Raw genomic sequence first — 14,787 nt, 5'->3', positions numbered from 1 at the left:
AATGTTTTTTAGCACAATTCTTGGAAGAAGTTGCCCAACTCAAATAGTGTTGTACAGATCTCCTTGTTCACAAAACCACGCATGCCAATTGGTAGAAGTCGCTGAAGCAAGACATGACAATCATGACTTTTCATGCCCGATAATCTTCCACTTTTAGAAGTCACACATCTTGAGATGTTTACTGCATAGCCATCTGGATAACTAATAGACTTCAAGAATTCACAAAAACCATCTATTTGTCGAGAATCCAATGTGTAGGCTGCCCGAGGCTTTACAACGGATCCGTTATCTTTCCTCTGTAGATGCAATTCTTGCCTTATGCCCATTTCTTGCAAATCATCACGTGCTTTGTACGTGTACTTGTTTTTCCCATCTATGGCCAACATCGTCCCGTAAAAGTTTTTACAAATATTCTTCTCAATGTGCAGGACATCAAGATTGTGTCGGAGGTTTAATTTCTTCCAATCCGGTAGCTCCCACATTATGCTTTTCTTTGTCCAATTCAATTCTTCAGACTCTCGTGGTCTTTTCTTGTTGGTAGGATCCTTTCCAAACTTGACTTCCCGCAATTGATCCAATTGAGCCATTACTTTTTCCACCGGTAAATCCAAGGATTTCTTTCTAAGCTCAGTTAAACCATCAAACTTCTTGTCTTTCCTCCAAAGGTGGTTATCAAGCAAGCAAGCTCAATGACCCACCCACCCAATCTTACTGATCAACCTGCGTGACAATGGATTATCATTACAAGGAGGGCAAGACAAATAACCTTTAGTTCTCCATCCGGATAAGTCACCATATGCAGGGAAGTCATTTATGGTCCACATTACAGCTGCATGCATCCGGAAGGTCTGTTCAGTGGAGGCATCATAAGTCATCACGCCATTCTCCCATAACTCCTTCAACTCATCAATCAATGGCCTTAGGTAGACATCAATATCAGTCCCTGGTTGATTACGTCTAGGAATAAGCAAGAACATTATGAAAAATGGGGCCTTCATACATCTCCAAGGTGGGAGGTTATAGGGCATGAGTATGACGGGCCACATGCTATAGGAAGTGCTCGTGTTCCCAAAAGGGTTGAACCCATCGGTGGCTAGGCCCAACCAAACATTGCGAGTCTCCTGGGAAAACTCTAGATAATGCAAATCAAATTCCTTCCACTCTTTACAATCATCCGGATGCCTCTCTACACCATTATCCACACGCTTACCACTATGCCATCTCATGTCTTTTGCCGTCTCCCTAGACATGTACAATCTTCTCAACCTAGGTGTCAATGGGAAGTAACGCAATATCTTGTGAGGGATCTTCTTACCCTTGCTATCATTTACTCTGTACCTAGATGCTTGACATGTGGGACATTTTTCCAAGTGAGCATTCTCTTTCCAGAATAGTACACAATCATGTTTACATGCATCGATGGGCTCGTACCCCAAGCCCAAGTCATGTAGTAACTTCTTGCACTCGTAACACATGGCCTTCTGGTAAGAATCACCTTTGTATCTCCAAAACCTTGTCAAAAGACTTATTGCTCCACCTATTTTCTACCTTCACATGTAGCATCTGAATAAAGAATGATAACAAAGTATCCGAGTTTTTGCAACCTGGGTACAAGCAACATTGGTAAGCATCTAACAATTTATCAAAATGTCGTACATCCTCTCTTTCTAGAGTATCACCCTCCATAAAATTCCCCCTCTCATAGTCCTCTATCAGTTCATCATATTCATCTTCATCCTCATCATTCTCACCATTGCTCTCATCAAGGTGATTGTGTTCTGGAAGTTCACCGTGTTTTAACCAAGTGGTGTATGATACTATCATCCCACTTATGAGCAAATGAGCCTTCACACTATCATACTCTTGCTTATAAAAGTTACAACAATTGATGCATGGGCACTTAATCACCCTAGCCTTACCCAAATGAACCTTTGCAAATTCAATAAATGAGTTCACCTCATCTACATATGGCTAATTAAATCTATCAGAAATTAACATCCAACTCCTGTCCATGTCTAATCATAAGATAGTAGTTAATATCAATAGGACACAACCGTTTATTTTTTATTATTATTATTTATTTATTTATTCTTTAAACATGAAGACAAAGTAGTTAATATAAGTGTAGAGTGACGCATCATCGTCAATAAAGGTGTGTGGAGAAGTGGCTTGGAAATACTCTTCGAATCCTGGGAGACACTAGTGATCCTCAGCTAGTCACCTGAAAAGATACAAACACTCCGGTTGGGGGTGCCGGAATTAGCACTCCGACGGACAAGTTAGTTCAAACACTCAAGATAGCTTGTTTACCAAATTTAGTGAAGTGATTCTTACATACCTTTCTATAACCGTTGTTCCTGTATTTATACCTGTTCTTTTTGGTCCTCGGGGCCAGGACCTACTTTTTAATCATTGTCCTTTCTTTTATTCAGCCCTAAGGACTTACATTTATTCAGCGCATATATTATATTCGGCTCCCCACTCTCGTAGGATACAGCCGATTAATATCAGTCTTCCAATGGTACGCACCTTCTGATTTTTCCATGTATTCGGCACCCACAATTGCCCCCGAACTCCCTATTGACGGAAGTTAATCGGCGTGTTTGGTCTTGAATTGGAAAAATTAAAAATAGGTCAGGCGGCCTCGCGTACCCCAATATAGATGTCAGGATTCGCACACCTTTTCATTCATCATTATGCTTTCCCACCTCAATCATGCGTCTCGCATTTATTGTGATTTGAAATTTTAGTCCTTTCGAATGCACAGTTCGTCGAGTATTCGAGACTCTTGGACTGCCAGCGAATATCCCTTCTCTGACTCGCATTTTCTGCAACTCTTCTTCGTCTACCCTCATCTCCCTTGCTCCTCGTAAGTCTTCTTCTCTTTTCTTTGCAATCCTACTTTCTGTTTATTATTTTCATTTTGGTGAACCCTTTATTCCCCGTGAAAATGGCCAAACACTTGAAAGACCTCCTTTCTGAGGGTTGTGTCTCCGGATTCCGGCGACACTTTTCCATCCCCGCCGATGTTCATCTATCTCTAGTAACGGACAACACTCTGGATATGGAGAGAGAGGATCAAAATTCAATCATCTTCCTCTCCTATCCGTTGCAGAGGGCGGGGTCCGTTTTCCCCTACATCTATTCCTTAGGGCTGTCCTCCACTATTGGGGTCTGATTCCTTCTCAGCCCAACATGAACTTTTTTCGAATCGTAATGGGGATCGTAGAGTTGAACCGGCGCCTCAGGATCGATCTTGGGATTCTGGCCATTCGGCACTGCTATGCTTTAGCCAAATCTTTCGGTTGGCTTGGGCGGTACTTTCTTAGGGCCAAGGATACTGACCATCATTTGGTAACCATGCTCCCCAGTTCTGGCAAGCGTGTAGATGACGTAATGGTCAATATCCGAGGGAATTGGGAATTTGGCGAAGGCGAGGGTCGCCTAGACCCTATTCCCAGACGGAGGGGTGAACCAGGTTGCCATGTGTCTCGTTGTGTTTACTGAACTTTTCCTTTACTCGGCCTTCCCTCTGTGTTTAACCCTTTGTCTTTGCCGACAGTATTTTGAAGAAGATTCTGGTTTCTACCGACGACGCGGTCCCTGCGCAAGTTGCGACTGCACTTGGATACTTCAGCCGTCCAAACTTATAGAAGCAAGGGAGAGCAGCCCACATACTTCTTCGATACGAGCCTACTTACACTACTTTTTCGGCCGCTGACAATAATCCAATTCCATCCGGTGATCGACAGCTTGCGACTCTTATCTTTCCTAGCTTCAAGAGTCTCAGACAAGTTAGTCTCGAAGCATTTGACTCGGGGCAAGACGTCGAGCCGGTGGTAGCGATAGTCGCTGAGAGAGTTCGCTGAGGAGGCCGAAGAGGTTGACGAGGCCCTAAACTCGGCGTTTGAGGCAGCCAGACGTAGTCACCCTACCTCGTCGTCCACTTCGGGTCGGGCAGAGTTTTCTTCTGGAGATATTTTTAGAGGTTTGGGAGATCTACCTGGCGATTTTTTTGAAGGTATGGCTGGGGAAAGCCTTACGCAGATGGCTCGAAAGAAAAATGCCGAGCGTATGGCCGCTCGGAAAAAGGCCGAGGCCGCTCGTTTTGGACCTGCCTTGGTTGAGTCTTTCGAACCCGTTATTCAAGAGTCGGCTAAGATTGTTGCAGCCGAAACGACGAAAGAGGTTGAACAACCGGTCATTGATGAACAGTTGATTCCGGAAGAGCGGGGCAAGTGTAGCGCCGAGGGAGAGGCCGGTTCAGAAGATAGTCTTGCCGACAAAAGGCCTCGCTTAGAAGAATCGGACGTGGTTGTTCCTTTTATTGTAGCCTTGAGCCTGGCGGCGTCAGTCTCCCTACCAGCTGATAAGGCATCCTTTCATGCCGTGCCAGATTTGGTGGCCATAGCCCTATCTGCGCAGTCGGCCCTTTTGGTAGGTGAACTTTGACTTGTTTTGATTTTGGTTGCCTATGGCATCTAACGATCCCAACTCGTTTTGCAGACGGTCGGTAGGATCACTGACTTGGGCTGCCGCCTATACGATGCCCTTGAGAGGATTGACCGTTTACAGTCAAAAGTGGTCGATTAAAAGAGCAGGGTTGAGTTTGAGATGATGAGGGCTGCTATAGAGACTGCGCGAGCCGAAGCCAAAGTGGAAAGGGCTCAGGCTGCCGATCAGCTCCATTCTGATGTCGAAGATAGGGCGAACGCGAGCAAAGAATCACTTAGGCTAGCCGAGGTGGCGCTTAACAAGATGGAGATTGAGTTAGCAGAGTTGAAGGCGGCCAAGGAAAAGGCAAAATCTGAGGCTTCTGCCGCATTCGAAGCAGGAAAAGGCTCCACCGTCAAAGAATACGTAGATGAAGTCCCCAAGTTTGAGAATCGAGGGTTCAAATACGGGTGGCTCAAGGCCCTTGATGCCGCTGGGGTTACATTGGCCTTGCAAATTCCTTATGCGCAGGTGGACGTTGAGCCACTTGAGTCTGACCCCGAGGATTGATCTGGGAGTCGTTCGAATTTTATGAAATGCTTTCCCTTTTAATGTATGTTTTTGTTTTTAGGACTTTTGTTGGTTCTGAGTAGTTTTCATGTATAAATTGGCTACTGTCTGCACTCAATTTATTAATGAAAATTATCTTCTTGTTTCACTACTAATGCGCAGTTTGTGATGTTATGTTGGTGTAGAATGTTTTCCTTTCACTACTTTAGATAGAATGATTACTCTGTTGACCTTTCTATGATTGAATATCATGGCAAACTTATCATTCGTATGCTGAATAGTTCGTTGGTATTATGCTGAAATGATTCATGGGCCAGCTGGGGCACTTAAGCTGAGTATATTGATAAATCTATCACGACCTTGCCCCAGGCGCTGCATGATCATTCTAAAGTCGATTCATGAGCCAGCTGGGGCACTTAAGCCGAATAGATTGGTTAATCTGCCCTTGCCCCAGGCGGTGCAAGATCATTCGGGCGTCGAAAAAGACGAACTTAGGAGTTTTGTCGACGATTCATGAACCGGCTGGGGCACTTAAGCTGAATAGATTGATTAATCTGCCCTTGCCCCAGGAGGTGCATGATCATTCGGACGCCGGCGGGTCTATTCTGTCGGCGCCGGGCGATTGAGGTTTTCATAATTAATGAAATTGCCTCGAGGGTGCTGCCTCTGTAAAGGATAAATGATTAAGGGTACAACTTTTATGAATACAGTAAACAACTGACTCCAGCTTTTGAAGGTATCGTGTGAATGTCGAACAGACTTTTCTTTAACAGCAGAGGGGAAACGAGGATGCTAGCTGAGCTGGGCGGAGACATGCATTGAGGTGTGACCCTTCGCGCACAGGGGGTAGGAGTTCTAGGGATCGAGAGAGGCGTCAGTCTCCTCGACGTCAAAGCAGGTCGCCCAGGCGGGACAAGCAGTCGCAAGGAAGATCTTCTCAACCTCGAGTCGAGAGGGGATCTGACTCGAATCCGTGCCCATTAAGCTTTGCGGTATTTGTGGGGAATAGACCCATAACAGAGGCGGACTCGATCGTTTGGGACCCAAATGTAGCGGTCGAGTTTGCTCGACAAATTTTTCCTCCTGAGGTTCAGCAATCGATGGTAGGTCATCAGGACTACAAAGTATTTTGCGAAGGCATTCACGGGGCGGTGAAGGGGCTTTACATTGCCTATGGAATCGGCATGCGGTTACGCGCTGCCCGCTAAGAAATTGAGAAGAAAGAGGAACGTATTCGAAGTTTGGAGGCTCGCGCGGAGGCGGCTGAGCGCAAGTTAAGGAAAACCAAGGCAGCCCAGGCACAACCCGCCGGGCACGGAAACCCAATCGTGGAAGAAAGGGTTACCAGTCGGCTCATCAGTTCTGCGCTTGTCGATCGTGAGACGGCGAGTATGTTTGCAATGGAGAACGCGAAGGAGAGGGCCTATGAGAAAGGTTTCCATGAAGGCCGAAAAGTTGGAATCGAAAAGACGAAGGAAAAACTTGCCGAAAAAGTTTGTCGATGTGAAAATCGTGGATTTAGGCACGGTTGGATCAAGGCATCTCATGCCGCAGAAGCTCTTCGAGCGTCGGGCATTGATTCGGCATCGCCACTCTACCACAGTAAACATTTTCCGTTTTCTGCTTTTGAAGTCGAGAAGAGTGAGGATGAGGGTGATGCCGTATAAGTATACTTATTGTAAGGTTGAAACACAGATCGCGTTCGAAACTATGTAATATATTGCTTGTTTTATTGAATAAAAACGTTCTATGATAAATATTTTGTTGCAGTTCGTATTTACTATGTATGCATTTCGTTTTACTGTATATGTTTGAATGAATGTATAGGCGTTGATCGGCAGGGTCGGCCCATACGTGATAGCCGTTTATTCCTGAATAAGGCTATTGTAACTTGAGGAAGCCGAAAGCCAGTGGGTAGAGTGGCTGCGGCGAATTTAACTCAGCTCGGGACCTAGATTTTTGGCCAGTGCACGTGCTTCAAAAAGTCGTTTGGATGACTACGCCAGGGCGAATGTCAACCGACGTTTTTCTCATGGAGTTTAGTGTTAGTGAAATTGCCTCGGGATTGGAGCCTTGATATCACTGCCAGTATTGAAAATGAAAGAGTGGGCGCTTCGCGCAGATAAACAATCACTTATGTGAGGTGGGATATGTGGGGATGTAAGTTAGAGAGACTGGAGTTCAGTCGAACTTAATGTTGCCATGGAGGGCGGCAGAGGACCCATCCGTATGAGAAATAGGGTGTCCAAAAGTTGGCATGAATCTTCAAATCGTCGAAGCAGATCACCCCGAAAGAAAAGGCAACGACCGTTGGGTTTATCCTTCCTTGTCTTGGATCTTTGCCTTGACATTGTCAATGGTATCAGGGGAGGACTTGGGCACAGTTAGCTCAAGGCATTGCAAACCGCGGAGGACTTCCAGGTGACGGGAGTTGATTCGGTGCTGCTGTTTTACCAATGCCTCTTCTCCCTTTTTTAGCTTTTGAGTTTGGAAATGGGTATTGTAATGCTCAAACGCAAGTTGCATTTATGTAACAACTTTCTGATTAAATAAAAATTGTAATGCTCAAATGCGGGTTGCGTTTATGTAACAACTATTTGATCGAATAAAAAGCTCTATTTCAAACATTTGCGTCTTATTCTGAATTTTTTATACGCTCAGTTAAGCGCCTTATTTTTTATGTTGGCGAGTTTTGTTTTGTTCGTGCCAAAGGGTACTCCATATCCGGAGGCTAAATCGACACTAAGGTGTTATGCACCAATGGGGGCTCTGAATCCGGAGACTTAATGTGGCCAATCGTGATATCCACGAAGGGCGCTCCGAATCCGGAGGCTTAATCGGACCTAAGGTGACATGCACCAAAGGGGGGCTCCGAATTCGTAGACTTAATGTGGCCAATCGTGATATCCACGACGGGCGCTCCGAATCCGGAGGCTTAATCGGCCCTAAGGTGACATGCACCAAAGGGGGCTCCGAATCTGGAGACTTAATCAGCCCTAAGGTGACGTGCACCAACGGGGCTCCAAATCCGGAGGCTTAATCGGCCCTAAGGTGACCTGCACCAAAGGGGGCTCCGAATCGGAGACTTAATCGGCCCTAAGGTGTCGTGCACCAAAGGGGGCTCCGAATCCGGAGACCTAGTGTGGCCAATCGTGATATCCACGAAGGGCGCTCTGAATCCGGAGGCTTAATCAGCCCTAAGGTGACATGCACCAAAGGGGCTCCGAATCCGAAGACTTAAGCGGCCCTAAGGTGACGTGCACCAAAGGGGGCTCCGAATCCGGAGACTTAGTGTGGCCAATCGTGATATCCACGAAGGGCGCTCTGAATCCGAAGACTTAATCGGCCCTAAGGTGACGTGCACCAAAAGGGGCTCCGAATCCGGAGACTTAGTGTGGCCAATCGTGATATCCACGAAGGGCGCTCCGAATCCGGAGGCATAATCGGCCCTAAGGTGACGTGCACCAAAGGGGGCTCCGAATCCGGAGACTTACGACCCGAAGGTGATGTGCACCAAAGAGGGCTCCGAATCCGGAAACTTAGTGTGGCAAATCATGATATCCACGAAGGGCGCTCCGAATCCGGTGGCTTAATCGGCCCTAAGGTGACCTGCACCAAAGGGGGCTCCGAATCCGGAGACTTAGTCGGCCCTAAGGTGACCTGCGCCAAAGGGGGCTCCGAATCCGGAGACTTAGTGTGGCCAATCGTGATATCCACGAAGGGCGCTTCGAATCCAGAGGCTTAATCGGCCCTAAGGTGACCTGCACCAAAGGGGGCTCCGAATCCGGAGACTTAGTTGGCCCTAAGGTGACCTGCACCCAAGGGGGCTCCGAATCTGGAGACTTAGTGTGGCCAATCGTGATATCCACGAAGGGCGCTCTGAATCCGGAGGCTTAATCGGCCCTAAGGTGACGTGCACCAAAGGGGGCTCCGAATCCAGAGACTTAGTGTGGCCAATCGTGATATCCACGAAGGGCACTCCGAATCCGGAGGCTTAATCGGCCCTAAGGTAACGTGCACCAAAGGGGGCTCCGAATCGTCATCATGACGAGCGTTACAATGGGGTTTGTGAAATGAATTGAGCTATGAAGAAAAATGGTTTGCATTACAGAGGTGATATATATACAAGTATCAAAGCCCGCAGGTTGGGTCAATGATAGAGTTTTCATAAAATCTCTGCTTGTGCCGATTGGGGGGAGCCACGGATCTCTTAAATGCCATGGGCTGTCAGGTAGCGCACAAGCTGATGATAAGTGCTTGGAACGGCCTTCATAATATGTATCCAGGTTCGCCCCATGATGACATTATACGGCGAAGGGAGCTTTACGACCAGGAATTCTACTTCGACCGTTCTAGAGCCCGCTCGAACAGGTAGTATAATCTTCCCTAATGGGTATTCAGGATTCATATTAAAGCCGAACAATGGGTGAGGCGCCGGAGACAAATCTGACTCGCTGAGGGCGAGTTTGATGAAAGTTTGGTAATACATAACCTCTGAAGTACTCCCTGGGTCTATGAGAATGCGTTCAATGGTGAACCGATTTATGCGTAACTTAATGACCAACGGATAGATGTGGGAAGCTGTTGTGCCTCTAAGATCGGAGTCATTGAAAGTAATTGTCGGAGCTTCTTTGGGCCATTCAGTCGGAATACGTCACTTTTGAGGGATTGGATGCGATTGAATTGTGTGCACGGTTGGGGGTGTAGGGTTGTAGATCATATGGATCACGCCAAGTGGAGGTGAGTCCTACCTCAAGGCTAGTGCCTTGATTGGCTTTCCTTTTCTCACATACTGTTGAAGTCGGCCGTCTTGCACCAGTTCTTCCAGGTGATCTTTTAATGCGTAACAACTCTCCGTTTCGTGGCCGTGATCTTTGTGATATTCGCACCGCCTATCCTTTCTCCGCATATCGGGCGGCCCCACCATCTTTGATGGCCATTTGAAGAATAGAAGGTGTTGGACTTTGGTCATTATTGCAGCGATTGGTTCTGACAACTCTGTGTACTTCTTATCGGCACGCCTCGAATGCTTGCTGTCGACTTGCAGTTGTTCATTCGTCCGATGGGAGCATTGATCGCTTGATCGGCGAGTATCCTGCCTTTTGTCTCGTTTAGCGCGTTGCCGAGGCTCTGGGCTAGGAGGTGGCACGAAACTTATTGGTTGAGCAATTTCAAGGGGGGCCATTCTGTTGGACATTTGGCCGGCTTTTATTCTCAAAGCACCATCTTCCACTTTGCAATACTCTTCAACTTTCTTCATCAACGCCCAGACTGTTTTGGGGGGTCTTCTGGTCAGGGAACTGCGAAGAGGACTGTCAGGATGTAGTCCCATTTTGAAGGCAGTTATGGCCATGGAGTCGTTGCAAGCATCGTCGACGAGGTTGAAGCACTCCCAATAGCGCGTCGAATATGCTCTGAGTGTTTCTCCTGACTGAATCTGCATAGCCCACAGAGAGTCGGCCTGTTTCGGCTGTACCTCGTTGGTGATGAACCTGGCCCTGAAGGATTTCTGTAATTGATGGAAGCTTTTGATCGAGGTCGGCTCCAGCTTGTAATACCACCTGACAGCTAATGGCCCCAGGCTGCTGGGGAATATTCGGCACATGAGGGCTTCGTTGTCTGCGTACAATGTCATGGCCTGCTTGTAGTGACAGATATGATCAGTGGGGTCTGATTTTCCATCGTAAAGAGTGAATGACGGAGCTTTGAACTTCTTGGGCAGGGTCGCCCTTGCAATCCGTCGGACAAAAGGATCGTGCTGGTCCTCTTCATTTGAACTGCTCCTCCTGCGCTTGTTCCTTATATGTAGACTCTTTTCGGAGGAGCTGGAAGTTTCAGATCGTCCCTTCTTGTTGAGCTCCGTGGGTAATGAGTTGGAGTCGCTATCGGTATCCTTTGGTCGGGCTCGGGGTTGTTGTCCACCGGCCCTCGGAGGCCATTCGGTCTCTTGGCGCATGACTTCTCTCGATTTTGCGACTTCGACGGCCAAATCTTGACGGAGACGTTCATTTTCAGCGATCATGTTCTCCAGCCTTTATTCGTTCTGCTTTGCTTGTTCCATGACCGCCTGCATTGTCTCTTGCGCTGAGGTCATTGGTGAGTCGAAGTTCAAGGCGCGTCTTGCAGCGATGGTTTCTTTTCCGAGCATATTTGTTGGAGTGAGGTCATCTCCCTGTGTGGTCTCGTCAATGGCTATCGGAGGATCTTCAGCCACGCCTGCCATGGATGTATTTGAGTATTCCCACAGATGGCGCCAATTGTGGAGAAGTGGTTTAGAAATACTCTTCGAATCCTGGGAGACGCTAGTGATCCTCAGCTAGTCACCTGAAAAGATACAAACACCCCAGTCAGGGGTGCCGGAATTAGCACTCCGACGGACAAGTTAGTTCAGACACTCAGAATAGTTTGTTTACCAAATTTAGTGAAGTGATTCTTACATACCTTTCTATAATCGTTGTTCCTGTATTTATACTTGTTCTTTTTGGTCCTCGGGGCCAGGACCTACTTTTTAATCATTGTCCTTTCTTTTATTCGGCCCTAATGACTTACATTTATTCGGCGCATATATTATATTCGGCTCCCCACTCTCATAGGATACAGCCGAATAATATCAGTCTTCCAATGGTACGCACCTTCTGATTTTTCCATGTATTCGGCTCCCACAAGGTGCATCTACCTATAGGGTTTTTTAATTTTGTATCAAGGTTTCGACCAACAAATCCTTTAAAATTCTATTATATCTGAATATATTATTTATTAAGTTAGGTGTTTTTTACATTTATCAACAAAAAAATAAGAAGATATATATATATATTTTTAATGTCTGTTAAATGGTAAAAGGCAGTTGGCATGGCAATGTACTATTCCAATTCATTCCAATATCTTTCTTAAAGGACATTACCTAATGGGCTCCTACAAATTAAGGGCATAGGGAAGGACTAAGGGTGGCTACAGGCCTAACCTCTGTAATATTTGTGGGAAGGGACTACATTTTTCAATTCCAACCAATATTTTCATACACGGGAACTCAAGCATTTACCACTACACCAATCAATACCCCCTTTTTGATGAAACTTCTATGTTTATCTAAAAGGGGTTTTCAGCTCTCCTAAAAAGCCCTAGCACAAATTACATCCAGCCACTACATCTAAATTTTCTATTAATGAACCTATGCATTTACTTCCTGTCATGCAACTTGATCATAAGATTTACACTCTTAGTCATAGACTCATAGGCCTCCTAATAATAGATGCAAAGATTTTTCATTTATGTACTTACCATAATGAGGATGCTCAAGTTGGGGTGGAACCACGAATAGCTTTGATTTGACACTAGTTGAAATAGAACAATTTTAAGGTATATGAGTAGTCAGAAAATAAAAGGCCATCTCCCATATTTTATGCACCATTATCATTAAATGCATATTCTTAGACAAAAGTTTCATCAATTTCTTCAATAATTTGATCTGTTTGGGAGGAGAATGTTTCTAGGCTCATTACATGGATAGATGGTAGAGCTAGGTCCATAGTTTCGGATTCAATGTCAGTGCTTAGGTGAAGCAGTGCAAAAATTGTAGAAGGGTCGAGGAGCATAGCCATGGTGTAGAGAAAGGTAGAAATAGAACTTTGATGAGGCGTGGCTTGTGTTTGAGGTGGAACAGATTCAACCTGTACTATTCCCCTTTGTTACAACAATATCTTAACTGAAATAAACAAAGGAACTACACAAAGTAGGTAACCCAAAAAGTAAAGAAGAGCAAAAAAACTCAAAGGTAACTTATGTATCTAATTTATCTTTCTTAATTCTTCACATAACTAGTAACTTCAGAACTTGATAATTTCCAACTTCTTTGAAGCCCACAAAACCTGGGATAATAATAGAAATAGGGAGCGAAAATAGCTTTCCTTTACTAAAGGAACAACAAATGAATTCGACACTAGACACAACCCCATGGTTATTTTGGCGAAAAAGCAATCCCATAAAAAGGTAAGAAATGAACTTAGCAAGAAAGGTTGACAGTTTGTGTCGAGTACCTTATGTCCTTGTCTTTTGAACTCTGTAAGATTTACAAAACCCAACAATGAATAGTCTACCGGCAAAAGTAAGCATAATATGGTTATTATATTTTCTTCAAAAAACAAAGTTCAAAAGACAAGGTCACAGGGTACTTAATCTACCAAACACATCCAATAAGAAGCAAATTTGTAGAGATGTAATTCAAAGACAGGAATGTTGAAGGCAAACCAAAGTTAGTGTAGATTGTCACTTACTGAAACTTGTAAAACCACATCAAAAAGAACTTGAAAGGAATACCCCAAGTAAACTAAGATATAAAGTCCCCAAGACTTGTAAATGTCGATATAGCATAGCACATCATGAGCACTGAGTCCTTTAAAAACTTTTTACACACATACATCCAGAGAGATGCACACATACACACACACAAAAGAGAAAACATGACTCCATTAAATGAATTAGACTTAAAATTTTTCAAATTGTACTCTAAGGACCTTACCAAATTCCACTGGTATCAAATATAATAGGCATATTGGAATATTGAGAGACACGAAGTCCATTACTGTGTGTTATGAAAATAACAAGTCAACTCAATAAAGCATCATGATTCATGATTGCAATTTTTTAAAGTAGATAGTATATCCTTCTACACATGAATAAATCCCAACAAGCAAATGTAAGCAAATTATGCATTTCGTCACTCAAATAGAAAAATGAACATGAAAGTAGCTGCAGATTTGATAAAATTGGTGTTGTTCATATGTTAGAGTAGAGTATTACAAGTCTGGAAGAAAAAATTAGACCGGATCAACATGGAGGCCTACGTTGGTCAAATGAGAGAAAACAACCAAGAGGGTCTCAATCTTTACAAGAAAGAACAATAACCCATAAAACTATCTAACATGCTTGACAAAAGTAACTGCTCATTCTGTCAAGAAGATAGTTTTCTGGGTTGTTGTTCTTTCTTGTAAAGATTGAGACCCTCTTGGTTGTTTTCTCTCATTTGACCAACGTAGGCCTCCATGTTGATCTGGTCTAATTTTTGCTCCCTGACTTGTAATACTCTACTCTGACATATAAACAACACCAATTTTATCAAATCTGCAGCTAGATCATATATAGGTGTGACTATACTTGATTGTAAAAATATCAAATTTCAATTGTTCTATCAACAACTAAACAAACAAACATAACAAGGACATTTTATGTATTTTACTAATCTCTTGTTCCAAAAACAAGTTGTTACCTTTTCTTTTCCTTTTTTCGATATATAAATTTCAAAGAGGACAAAAATTTCAATCCACAATCTCACTTATCTGGTTTGCCCAAAAACTTATATGGGACAACTTATATGCAATAATTTGCGTAGGTTTAAACAATTAAACCTATGTTTTTTCTTTTGTTTCCCTTCACTTTCCAAAATAAAATAAATAAATATTTATTTTTGCCCTTTTAATATGGATATGTACTGATCATAAGTTTATACATACCATGAGTCTTTGAAAACTTTAATATCATAACAAATAAAATGCACTATATTCAGTATTTGTTATCATGCATTTATTAATTTTTTGGGAAGGATGGAGGACTAGAGGTCAGGCTCCCAAAACTCGATTCATGAACATCTTAAATTATATGTATCAAATTAATCCAACAAATAATTAAGTGAGTCATTGGTGTTACTTTTCTTGATCACATTATTGTATCTATCCTCGAATTCAAAATCTAAACACATAAATAAAGTAAAAAGAACCACCTGCCAATAAC

Source organism: Camellia sinensis, chromosome 8 (genome assembly GCF_055761805.1).
Source record: "Camellia sinensis isolate YWXY chromosome 8, ASM5576180v1, whole genome shotgun sequence".
In the NCBI taxonomy this organism is placed as follows: Eukaryota; Viridiplantae; Streptophyta; class Magnoliopsida; order Ericales; family Theaceae; genus Camellia; species Camellia sinensis.
This window is presented reverse-complemented; position numbering follows the sequence as displayed.